The sequence below is a fragment of the Macaca mulatta genome, chromosome 15 (assembly GCF_049350105.2).
Source record: "Macaca mulatta isolate MMU2019108-1 chromosome 15, T2T-MMU8v2.0, whole genome shotgun sequence".
Taxonomy (NCBI): Eukaryota; Metazoa; Chordata; class Mammalia; order Primates; family Cercopithecidae; genus Macaca; species Macaca mulatta.
The window spans coordinates 9,757,478-9,771,042 of record NC_133420.1 but is presented as its reverse complement, the minus strand read 5'-3'; the positions used below and the strand labels follow the sequence as shown (position 1 = coordinate 9,771,042).

At 44.2% G+C, this 13,565-nt stretch overlaps 1 protein-coding gene across 1 annotated transcript in view; it reads right to left on the bottom strand.

The window, feature by feature from the left end:
* The window catches only part of LOC106996270 (SH3 domain and tetratricopeptide repeat-containing protein 1-like), a 127,008-nt gene that overhangs the window by 22,174 nt on the left and 91,269 nt on the right, over positions 1 to 13,565 (bottom strand). The window contains 4 exon segments of the mRNA XM_077967219.1: positions 3,952 to 4,096; positions 4,218 to 4,405; positions 4,983 to 5,105; positions 6,099 to 6,309. The gene's annotated coding sequence lies outside the window, so the exon portion shown is untranslated.

Sequence of the window (13,565 nt, the reverse complement as noted above, 5' to 3'; positions counted from 1 at the left end):
CCAGATGACCTGAAGTAACTGAAGAATCACAAAAGAAGTGCAAATGCCCTGTCCCACCTTAACTGATGACATTCTACCACAAAAGAAGTGAAAATGACCGGTTCTTGCCTTAAGCGATTATATTATCTTGTGAAATTCCTTTTCCTGGCTCATCCTGGCTCAAAAAGCTCCCCCGCTGAGCACCTTGTGACCCCCCACTCCTGCCCACCAGAGAACAACCCCCCTTTGACTGTAATTTTCGTTTACCTACCCAAATCCTATCCCACGGCCCCACCCTTATCTCCCTTCCCTGACTCTCTTTCTCGGACTCAGCCCGCCTGCACCCAGGTGATTAAAAAGCTTTATTGTTCACACAAAGCCTGTTTGGTGGTCTCCTCACACGGACGTGCATGACAGGCAGGTGCAGAGCCAGGGAAGGACCTGTGATGAGAACAGAAAGGAATGCGTCTCCCTGTATACACACTCGGATTTTATGACAACGTGCACAGGGGGCTGAACTGGATGCCTGAGAACATTCCTAAAAGTTCTTTTGCAGATTTTCTAAATATTGGTGTAAAATCTGAACTCAGACAAAATTTTTTTAAATCACTTCAATCAACATCTTTGTCTAGTGCTCAGCATCATGTCTACATCATCATCTAGAAAACCAACTTCTGTTCTAAGGCTCACATCCTCCTACAAAGTCCCAGGGATTTTACAAGGGAATGCACCTCTCATTCGCATCAAGAACACACACAACTACCATCCAAGAAATGCTTAATTTGCTTATATAATTTTTTAAACACCAGATTTGAAATACAATAGAGAAGATAACTTTTTGATAGCTCTGCTTTCCAACTGCGAACTGCGGGTGGAGAAAATAACCTGCCATGATTTCTAACCAGTCAACAACCTGTCTTCCCTGGCTGCAGTAGGAGCAATCTTTCTGAGCTCAGGATGAAAAAGAACCCAGTTGGTTAGGGGACAGATAATCATCAGTTCTCAACGGGCTTCCCCGGTCCCAAATCCCCATGTGATACGTGGAAGTAAAAAGCTATCCATGACCAGGCATCTGAACACTTATCCCACCTCGCCAACTGAGAAGGGCAGAGAGGAACTCTATCTCGGTGGCCTGCAGCACTCCTGGGCCTTGGCCTTTATTTTTCTATCTGTACAAGGGATCTAAAGGCCCGTGATTCTAGGCCACGACAGCTCTTCATACACACATACGCGAACATCACTGTGAAAAGCTGTGACACTTGGCTGATTTTCTGAAGAAATTATCTTGTATCATTTCTACTCAAGTACTCCACCTCCTTCCAGACAAGTATCTGAGGATCATGGGCTATCCCACAGCCATGTGTGGAACCTCTCCTGCTTATGATCCCTGTTCACATAGCATTTTCCAAAAGCATTTGGTGTGAAGGGACAGAAGAAAGAAGAATAAGGTTCTTTCAGCCCATTCATTCATTCATTCAACAAATATTGACTATCTATGTGCCAGGCACTGGTGATATAACAGGGAACACATATTTTTGTAGGTAGAGACAGACTATCAAAAAGAATGTTAAAGAGTGATCAATACTGTAGAGGAAAATACACCAGGAAATAGGAAAGAAGAATACCCCTAGCCACCCTACACTGGGGTGATGCTAGCGTTACAAAATGGAAACAGCGGCCAGGCGCGGTGGCTAACACCTGTATTCTCAGCTCTTTGGGAGACTGAGGCAGGCAGATCACGTGAGTTCAGGAGTTCAAGATTAGCCTGACCAACACGGAGAAACCCTGTCTCTACTAAAAACATAAAAACTAGCTGGACGTGGTGGCACACGCCTGTAATCCCAGTTACTCAGGAAGCTAAGGCACAAGAATCACTTGAACCTGGGAGGCAGAGGTTGGAGTGAGCCGAGATCACGCCACTGCACTCCAGCCTGGGTGACAGAGGAAGGATCTGTCTCAAAAAAATAAATAAATAAATAAAAATAAAATGTAAACAGAGAATAAGATACCAAAAGAAAGAACATGAACGATTAATTGTAACGAAAGCCTTTGTAAGCTGATACTTTCCTTCCTGGATCCTTGTCCCTTACAAATGGAAAAAAAGGGCAGGCAGGGGGTAGCATCCAAATGATGTTTTAAGATGGCTTCGGGTTTCAGATGTCTGACAGCCATACTCATGTACTTCAAGGAAAAAGTTCTAGCTCTAGAAGCCATCTGGGCAATGGTTTAATGTCTTTTTTCTTTTTTCCAGAGAGTTTTAAAATACAGGAAAACGTGTGTGTTTATTTGGCTGCTCTGTGCCCGCACACGTGCAAACTGTGCTAACAGGTTTTTCCATGTTTTGCTGAATTTGCCAGCTTGCCATAAACAGGCTTCCATGTCTTAATTGTCTATAAAGAGCACAGACACACAAAAATGCAAATCAAGACTAAGACAGACACGTCCTTTGTTCTTTGAATAAATACTGCCAATGCCCAAAATACTTTCTCCATCACACTATCTATATGGAATTCAAGTTCCTTCCAATACCATGAGTAACGTCAGTGATAAACTATGTTTAGCCATAATGACCCATTAGCATTCTTTTTCCTCTAAAATGTTGAAATAATAACATTGAGTGTGCACTCACGAGGTGCCAGGCTCTGAGTTTGATCTCATTTGGTTCTCGTTGAAATCCTTTAAGATCAGTACCATATTCTCTCATTTTTCATAGATGAGGAAACTAAGGCAGAGAAAGGCTAAGTAAGTTGTCCATGGTCACAGGTATTTAGGAACTCTTCTCCAAACTTTCAAAAGTTAACTACTGCCACTATTACACATGGTTTTTGTTTGTTTTTGTTTTTTTTGAGACAAGGTCTTGCTCTGACCAGGCTGGAGTGCAGTGGCGTGATGATGGTTCACTGCAGCCTCAACTTCCCAGGCTCAAGTGATTCTCGCACCTCAGCCTCTCCAGTAGCTGGGATTACAGGCATGAGCGACCACACCTGGCTAATTTTTTAATTTTTATTTTTTGTAGGGATGGGCTTTCACCATGTGGCCCAGACTGGTTCCAAACTCTGGGCTCAAGAGATTCTCCCAGGTCGGCCTCCCAAAGTGCTGGGATTACAGGTGTAAGCCACCGTGCACAGCCCTACAAATGTGACTTGTACAAAGTCAGAGCAGTGAGCAGGAAGAGAACAGAGACTTCAGCGAGTCTCCTGGCTGTGGCAACGCCATATCCCTCCTCCATACCGTAATGTGTCTACACCCACCAAGCTCCTAGACGTTGAAGGCAGGCCAGCTCAGAGACGACACAGCAGTCAAGAAAGAGAAGATGCAGACATGCGTCTTGATTTCGGCTCGAGGGTGCCTCTCTGCCCTGCAGCTGCACAGGCAGAAACCAGGGGCCGTGAGTCTGAGGCAGTGTGTTTGGTTCCTGGCTGGTAATTTTTTGGGAGACCATCCCATACAATTAGTGTTACACTTCTCAAAAAGGAAGTGTGAGTTTTATAGAAAAATCGATTCCATTTGGGAGAAAGGCCTAATAAAACCACAAAAGGATAACACATTCATACAACAACAAATTCAATTCATCTGTCACAAACTGAAATCCCAAAGCCCACTGGGCACACAGCTGTTTTTCTGAGCTGAAATTCAACTCCAGTTGAGAAACAGGTCAACTTTTCTAAAAAGATTCTTTTTCACATGCCTTCAATAAAAATTCCTTTCCCTCACTTGTCATTTTCCAGATTTAATGACTCTGTTGGCCTTTCTCTCATTTAGGCCATGAACACTGACTGCATGTCTCATACGGCCAGGACTCCAAGGGAGGCACCCTAGGGAACACAGATGACCGCAGCACAGCGACAACCTCAAGGAGCACACACGGGGAAGGCAAGATGATACAATCGAAGACTTCACACAGAAAAGAACTTGGCATCCATACCCCGTCCCATTTCTAGAAAACAACGATGCTGACTTAGGAACATTTACCGAACAGCCTGCAGTGTAGAGGCAGCACGAGGGGGCTCCATGCGGGGAAGAGCACCTTCAGAAGGCGGCGTGCAAGCAATGTGGAGGCAGGAGACGCCCCCATGCACAAGGGCCAGCCTGGGGGCCTGCAGAAATGCCCATGCATCTGGGAAGAGGGAGAGAGGACAAAATACTTAAATGCTCCAAAACGAATAGAAGCCTCCCAAGAACCTCCCCCGAAATGGGGCAGGGATTTACAAAAGACCAAACCGAGCATGCGCAGTTACCTGAACATAGCGCCACCAGAGCGAGCTATCAAGGAAGAAACAGGGTCACTAGAAGCCTGAGCCTCTACTCCCAGCTCTGCGACTCATTCACCTGATGACCTTGGTGAAGGCTCTTAGCTTCTGTGAGCCACAAGAGAATCACGGGAAAACAGAAGATATGAAAGTGCTCTACCTTTTTCACAGAACTACTGAGGGAATAAAATCAGATAACGGATTTTAAAATTCTCTGTGAATTACAAAGCAAAATGCAACCGTATGAAATCATTCTTAGCATTAATAACAGCACTGTAAAATTAAGAGAAGAGTTAAGACCACAGCATTTTCCATCCCCCGACTCCCGAGACAAATAGTGAGTCCAGCCAATGTATTTGGGCAACCCCAGTATCTAGGCTTTGAGAGTCTCAAACAGCTCATGAACTCTGACAGTATCACTCCAGCCCAGTGCTCATTAAGTTCTCCAAGACAGCCAACTGACATAAAATACTACAGCTTTTTCAGCTGGGCTTGAAGCCCTCCAAGCTCACAGCACAGCTAAACAATGAAGAAGAGGTTTTCTGCCACTAGACTCAAAAGTTGGCTTCCGTAGATTCCCATAGAAAGAACATTCAAGGCCAGGCATGGCGGCGCATGCCTGTAATCCCAGCAATTTGGGAAGCCGAGGCAGGAAGATCACCTGAGGTCAGAAGTTCAAGAAGAGCCTGGCCAATATGACAAAGCCCCATCTGTACTAAAACTACAAAAATTAGCGGCCATGCTGGCGGGCACCTGTAATTCCAGCTACACAGGAGGCTGAGGCAGGAAAATCCCTTGAACTCAGGAGGTCGAGGTTGCAGTGAGCTGAGATCACGCCACTGGACTCCAGCCTGGGTGACAAGAGCCAAAGTCCATCTCAAAGAAAAAAAAAAAAAGAAAGAGCATTCTCTTTTGCTGATGTTAAATTTCCTGTGCTTAACACAGAGAAATCATACAACACTGAAATCCCGAAAAACATATCATAAAAAGCATTTAGTGACTAAAGACATTCAATGTAACCTGTAACAGTGAGTTCCCCTCCTCTTTCCAGCCAGCTCCACTAACACTGTGACCCTTAACAATGTTTTCACGAACAAAGAGGAAAATTAATAGGACCGCTTACCCCTCTCAGCTGACAGCTAAACCACTGTTTCTCCCTGGGCTCACTAAAGATGACCTTTACCCAAAACCAGGCTGCAACGACCCTGTAGATGTTGACTAACAATTTCAAAATTCCCGTATTCTATGTCCACTCCTAAGGAAGATGAACTGAAGCCAGGTGTCTCCAAGTCAGAACTAACAGAGGCCTTAAACATCAGATGGCCCATTCCCTTCTTTGACAACCGGGGGATCTAAAGCTGAGCTTATGGAAGAAAACAGCCTGTTTAGTAACAAAGCGAAAACCAAACCCTAGTCACCCAGCCTCTGGTCCGGAACTCCTGCAACAACCTAGCACCCATACAGGATGAGTCTCCCTAACCAGAAACTCTGAAATCCACAACTTTTGAGTGTCGACGTGACGCTCAACGAAATGTTCATTGGAACAGCTCAGACTCTGGATTTTTGAATTCAGGATGCTCAACCAGCAAGTATAATACAAATATTCAAAAATCCAAAAATGTAAAGAAATCTGAGACACTTCTGGTTCCAAGCAGTTTGGATGAGGGATATTCAACGTGCATTTTTTTTTCCTCTAATGAAGGAAATTAAAAACAAGGCCCAAGCAAAGTCATTCAATCCATACTAAAGTCATTCAATAGTTTAATTAGTACCCATTTAAAGTGAAGTTCTACCCGCAGATATTTAAAAGGATGAATACATACATGCCTATAATTCCAGAACTTTGGAAGGCCGACGTGGGAGGATTACCTGATGTCAGGAGTCCAAGACCAGCCCGGTCAGCATGGTGAAACTCCATTTCTACTATAAATGCAAAAATTAGCCAGGCGTGGTGGCGCACACCTGTTATCCCAGCTACTCGGGAGGCTGAGGCACGAGAATCGCTTGAACCTGCGGGAAGCACGTTGCAGTGAGCCGAGATCACACCACTGTACTCCAACCTGGACCACAGAGCAAGACTCTGTCTCAAAAAAAAAAAAAAAAAAGAAAGAAAATTTAAATTGTGTTTTCACATGGAGCCCATGTTCCCAGAACACAAACCCTGCTCTGTGCTCCAAGGGCACACAGGGTGCCCCTTTATCTTAATGCTCACCATATTCCATGGCAGCCATTGGCACATGCCCGTCCATCACACTAGACTTCCTGTGCATGAGGCAGGGATCATATATTATTACCTTTCTGTCTCCAATGTCTGGCCTAGAAGACACTCAGTAAATGATTCCTGAACTAAGTCAGTTACTAAGATATGTTACACTTGTATTAACAAAATTGATTTAATAAGTTTGCCAATGCAGCATTCATACCACACAGCTTAAATCTCAACCTGCGGATTTATCTTGTGTTCTGCTAGATTATCACCTATTAACATTCAGGAAGCACCTAGTATGTGCTAGGCATTACTAATTGCTGGGGACCTAGTAGTGACAAAACAACATTCCTTCTTCAAAGACAAGTTCTAGTATAAAGAGGAATAGAAGGAACAGGCTAGATTGATGAGAGAGCTAAGAAAAGGACAGGCTGCCATGGGAAGCACCTGGTCTTGTCTGGATGGTACACAGTTAACGAAGTCTGAGTGCTTCGTATAGCGTAAGATCATCTCCTCCAAAGAAGCGAATGAAGCTTTGATTCCCCAGTACCAGAAGTCACCATAAAGGTGTGCACAGCCACATGCTTAGTGTAGGAAGTGAAACCAAACGAACAAACAAAGCTCCAACTTCCAGAGGCAGTGGTCCAATTATGAAATCCTCTGGCTACGTTCAATTGAAATTCAAGGTATTCAAGAGGCCAATATTTAAGGGATAAATTAACCCAACCACTTAAAACTAAAGTAGTCAAGGGGTAAAGGTATAGTACCTTTTACAAATTTATTAGCTCTTAATATTTACATTTAAATATGACGACGATGGTGTAATAACTTTACTAACTAGTTATTATGTGTTAGGCACGAAACTAAGCACTTTACACACACATTTGCACGATCCTGTGAGATGATAATGACCCCTTGTCATCCCATTTCATAGATGAAAGTCAGGTTTATATAAGCTTAAAAACTTACCCGAAATGACACAACTACTTAGCAAAACCCAGGCAGCCTGACTCCATAGGCCTTGTTTAAAGAAGTAATATTTATAAACTGTCCAGCACAGCGGTGGTACAAACAAGAGTTCAATAAATGCCTAAAGGGTACTTCATACCCAAAATCGTTTCCTGCCAATCAAACTAGACTTACTCTGGTTCTGCATAACCAACTGTCAAATTATTGTTCCATGAAGAAAAGGTGGAATGGGTAGATATCAGGACAGAGTGAATAACTGCTAAATATACTTGATGGCAGGTAGTAACAGGAGGTGGCATTTAGGCTGTTTCCACATTTGTTTGGGTAACACTTTTTTTTCACAGTTCTAAAGCACAAGAGCCATTCTAAGCTGGTGAAAGCATAAGGCATGTCTATGATCCAGGACTCCAATTCACTGTGGATCAGTGGATCTCAACCTTTACGGTATATCAGAACCACCTGGGGGTTTTTAACAGCACTAGAGCTGCCCAGGCTCCATTCCTGCAGATTCTATTTCAACTGGTCAGGAGTAAGCAAGCATGCTTTTTTTACAACCATCCAGATGCAGCTAGGTTTGCAAACCACTGTCCAAGATGCTCTCACACTTCCACTCAGTTCAACACACACTCACTGAGATTCTAAGCACTATGAATCGGGCTAAGTTAACAAGTCAGGCTCCACTCCCTAATAATATTGGCAAAGAAACCAACATCAGAGATTTATTCCAGTCCAAACCAAACAAATTGCCGGGTGAAAAAAATGCCCTGGCATAGTTTGCCATACAGAACAGCTCCCAGTCTCCTGTTCCACTCACACCAGCGTCCACTCACCGCAAGTCTACTAAGTGCCACATGTGCTAGGATGCTCCCTCATCTCATCACCATAGACATCCCTGCTGGACGTGAGTATGTGACAGACGAAAATCACGGAGGCCTAGGGAAGTTGAGATCCGCATTCCCACTGCGGTGAGGGCGTGCTTGAGAGGGACCCCTCGGCTGGGCCCTCCATGCCGCTCTCCTCAGTAATCACTCCCAGACCAGAGCAGCGAGGGGGAATTTTCTTCCTCTCACTATTTTCAGCCCCTTGGTTGACCCAGCATTCCCCAGAAAGCTATCGAGTTCTGGCAGCTCTGAGGCCACAAAGCCACAAAGGCACGGGACACACAGCCCATCTGTCTCTAACGGGTCTTTTACTTGGTCATGCTGATCATTTCTAAGAGCAGATGGGTTAAAAAAGACTTGGCAAGTTACCACGAAATGACCCCTCCACTCCTTCCTGGGGGAAGGCTGACTAGTTAGCAGTCAGGCCGGCTTTCTTCCCCCACTCCCTGCATTCCTGTCCCCAAGGAGCCACAGACAATCCCACCAAATAGAGGCAGGAGACAGCCGCCTCCTTCCTACAGCTGGAGGGGGAAGGGTCCTCTCGGGCCTTTCTAACTGCATGAAAACCAAACTGTGAGCTGTACTGACCCGGGCCTCACCCATGTTGCAGGCATGTACAACACAGGTGCCCAGTGCTATCATCAGGCAGAACTACGAATGTGCTTTCCATCGTTTTCATACAATGATTCCAGAACCGTTATCCACACAGCTCCACTTCTCACACATACGACGTGCTTCACGGATTACACAGCATGTTCACCATGCCCCTCATCCGCTTCTCCCAGCAGCCTTGTGTGATCCCTTGGGTATGCTTCCTCATACTGAGGTTTGAAACCAAAATTTTCCCAAGAACATCCAGCTAGTGTTAGAACCAGGATATGAGGGCTTCTGATTCTAGAACCGGTATTTGTGCCACTATTCCACATGGGCCCCTCCAGGGATTTCTGCCTGATCTGAAAATGCAGACAGCAAATCCGTCTCTCTACAGTCCTGGGGTTCCCTATAGACAAGAAGTCAAACTTCTCACAGAAAGCTTATACTTATTTGGAAGGCTACCTGGGATATTTCTTTTAAGTTAGTTTGTTCATGTTTTGGAAAGATTGTTCCATTGGCAATGTGGGGCATGAAGTGTAGAAAGGATTCCATGATGAGACAGAGAAACAATTCGGTGGCTCTTACAACAGTTCAAATCAGGCATGAGGCACAACCAGAAAGGACAGAGGGAAAATGTATTGGAAAGAAATGCAAAATGAAGTCCACTCAGACCCAGGATGGAAAAAAGGGGATTAAGCATGATGGTGGTTTCTAGTTTGAAAGACTGATGAACAAGGATGTCATTAACTACTGCAGAGTGGTATCTGGGGCCTGGGTGCACCAGTTTGTTTAACCATTCACCTGCTGAGCAGTCTCCGGGCTGTTTCCAGTTTCTAGCCTTTATAAATAATGCTGCTATGAACAGATATATATAGGCTTTTGTGTGAACATAAGTCCTCATTTCTCTGGGATAGCAGGCCATGAATGTGAATGCTGCCTCCTACAGCAATTGCACATTTAGCTTTTTAAGAAAGTGTCAAGCTGTTTTCCAGAATGGCCCTACCATCTTCCATTCCCACCAGCCAAGTGTGAGTGATCCCGTTTCCCTGAGTCCTCACCAGCATTGGTCTTGTCACTACTTTTTATTTTAGACATTCTGATAGGTGTATAGTGACGTGGCTTTAGTGTGCATTTTTCTGATGGCTCATGATGTTGCACATCTTTTCATGCGCTTATATGTTATCTGAAATGTCTCTTCAGGTCTGCTATTCATTTTCAAACTAGATGATTTGGTTTCACTGCTGAATTTGGATAGTTCTTTATATATTATAGATTTGAGTCCTTTATCAGACATGTGGTTTGCAAATAGTTTCTCCCAGTCTCTATCTCCTCCTTTCATCTTTATTTTGTATTTCACGTTTTAATCCATGGTCTATTTTGAGTTAATTTTTGTACGAGGTATGAGGTTTAGATCAGAGTTCAGGGTTTTTTTCGTATGAATAATCAGGTAGTCAGTAACTTTTTTTAAGAGACAAGGTCTCACTCTGTCACCCAGGCTGGAATGCAATGACAAGATCAGAACTCACTGCAGCCTCGACTCCTGGGCTCAAGTTATCCTCCTGCCTCAGTCTCCTGGAGTAGCTGGCACCACAGGCAGGTGCCACCGAGACCAGTTCATTTTTTTAGTTTTTGTAGCGACAGGGTCTTGAGCCATGTTACCCAGGCTGGTCTGGAACTCCTAGGCTCAAGTCATCATCCCACTTATATGGGGCCAGGCAGTGGCACATGCCTGTAATCACAGCACTTTGGGAGGATGAAGCAGGAGAATCACTTGAACCCAGGATTCCAGACCAGCCTGAGCAACAGAGGGAGGCCCTGTCTCTGCAAACATTTTAAACATTAGCTGGGCATGGTGTTGTACACCTGTGGTCCCAGCTACTTGGGAGGCTGAGGTGGGAGGATCTCTCGAGCCTACGAGGCTGAGGCTGCAGTAAGCCATGTTCGGACCACTACACTCCAGCCTGGGAGAAAGTCAGACGCTGTATCCAAAAAAAAAAAAAAAAAAAAAAAAATCCTAGAGCATCACCCGTATTAAAGACAGGTATTGTCTTTTTCAAATTTAATTACTGTTATATAATGGACATGTAAAATGTCCAGTTTGAAAGTTTGAAAATATATAACTCTAAGTATTCTTACCTTAAAATTCTGATTCCTACCTAAGATATTGCATACTGTTTACATAAGTATCACAATGCATGGACAACAACTAAAAATGTGTAAGAGTAAGAAAAATGAGCATGTATGCCTATTAATTAAGGTATATTTCCCCCTTATTACATAAAAAAGTCATCACTGCAAATCCCTATGACCGTATCGAAAGTAAACCTACAGTTTTACTTCTCTATATTATAAAATGCAAGGTTAAAACTCGAATACTAAACATTTCCTGAAGCCAAGGGTAGTTTACTTAAAATAAATGCCTAGGGTCTATATCAAAAATATGAAAAAGCTAGCTACTTCATAGCCATTCCAATCTAAGTTCAGCTTTTTTAATTGACACATAATTGTGTACTGTACATATGTATGGAGTACACAGAGTGATGTTATAATACATGTAATGTATGTGATCAGCATAATTAGCATATCCACCATCTCAAACATTTATCATTTCTTTGTGTTGGTAACTTTCAATACCCTTCCTCCAATTATCTGGAACTATATATTCTTTTTTTTTTTTTTTTTTTTGAGACAAAGTCTTCCTCTGTTGCCCAGGCTACAGGGCAGTGGTGTGATCTCAGCTCACTGCAACATCTCCTTCCCAGGTTCAAGCTATTCTCCTGCCTCGGCCTTCCTGGTAGCTGGGATTACAGGCACCCACCACTATGCCCAGCTAATTTTTGTATTTTTAGTAGAGACGGGGTTTCACCACGTTGGCCAGACTGGTCTCAAACTCCTGACCTCAGGTGATCCACCCACCTCAGCCTCCCAAAGTGCTAGGATTACAGGCATGAGCCACCACGCCCAGCCTGAAACTACATGTTCTTGTTGACTATAGTCATCCTATGTTATAGAACACTAGAACTTATTCCTATCCAGCTATAATTTTGTATCCTTTAACAAATTTCTATCTCCCTCTTCCCCCACCCTTCTCACCCTCTAGGATCCTCTGTCTACTTTCAACTTCAATGAGATCCACTCTTTTTTGCCTTCCACATAAGAGAACATGTGCTGTGTAACTTCCTGTCCCTGGCTTATTTCATAATATCTTCCAGTTCCATCCATGTTGCTGAGAATAACAGGACTTCATCCTGTGTTATGGCTGAATAGTACTCCATTGTGTATAAACACCACATTTTCTCTATCCATCATCTGCTGTTGGACACCGAGGCTGATTCCATATCTTGGCTATGGTGAACAGTGCTGGAGGAAACAGAGGTGCGGATGCCCCTCTGACACTGATTTCCTTTTCTTTGGGTATCTACACTGTAGTGGGACTGCTGGATCACACTGTAATTTCATTTGCAGTTTTCTGAGGAACCTCCATACTGTTTGCCATAGTGGGTGCCCTAACTTACTCTTACTCTTTTTCTTTTTTCTCTTCGAGACAGAGTCTTACTGTGGCCCAGGCTGGAATACAGTGGTGCAATCTCGGCTTGCTTGCTGTAGCAGCCGCCTCCCGGGTTCCAGTGGTTCTCATGCCTCAGCCTCCTGAGTAGCTGGGATTACGGGCACCCGCCACTACACCTGGCGAATTTTTGTATTTTTTAGTAGAGATGGGGTTTCACCACGTTGGCCAGGCTGGTCTTGAACTCCTGGGCTCAAGTGACCCGCCCACCTCAGCCGCCCAACAGTGCTGGGATTACAGGTATGATCCACCGCTCCCAGCTAATTTTTGTGTTTTTAGTAGAGACGGGGTTTCACCATGTTGGTCAGGCTGGTTTCCAACTCCTGATATCAGGTGATCTGCCCGCCTCGGCCTCCCAAAGTGCTGGGATGTCAGCGTGTGTCCCACGCCCAGCCAGCTGCTCTAGTGTATACCCCCCTACAGTGTGTAAGAGCTCCTTTGTCTCCATATCCTCTCCAGCACTTGTTACTTTTTGTCTTTTTGATAATACTCATCCTAACAGGTGAGATGATACCTCACTGAGGTTTTGATTTGCATTTCTCTGATTATAAGTGATGCTGAGCATTTTTTTCACATATTTTTTGGCCATTTGTTTGTCTTCTTTAAAGAAATGTCTGTTCGATTGGGTGTGGTGACACAAACCTGTAAGCCCAGCACTTGGAACGCTAAGGCAGGAGGACAGCTTGAGCCTTGACCAGCCTGGGCAGCATAACAAAACCCTAGCTGAAAAAAAAAAAAAAAAAAGGAAGAAGAAAAAAGAAATATCTGTGTTTGTTCAGCTATTTGACCTCCAAAAACTAAGAGCCCATTTTGGAATCTAACAACCTGCCTGATTCAGAGATAATCTGTGTTTGGTTCTACTCTGCTACTTCTTATGTGACTTTGGGAAGTTCCCTTAGCCACTTTGAGCTCAATTTTCTCAACATTAACCAGGAATAAGTACCACCTGCCTCTGCTGGTTAACGCTGAGGACTGAAAGGAGAACCCCCACAATGCCACATGACAATGCCGCCTGGCGGAAGCCCCTCAATGCGGGACTGGTAGGATCATCTGAAGCTAAGTACAACTTTCCTTTCCACTGTCCCAGGCTCACTCTGCATACGATTAGCAAGGAATAGAGA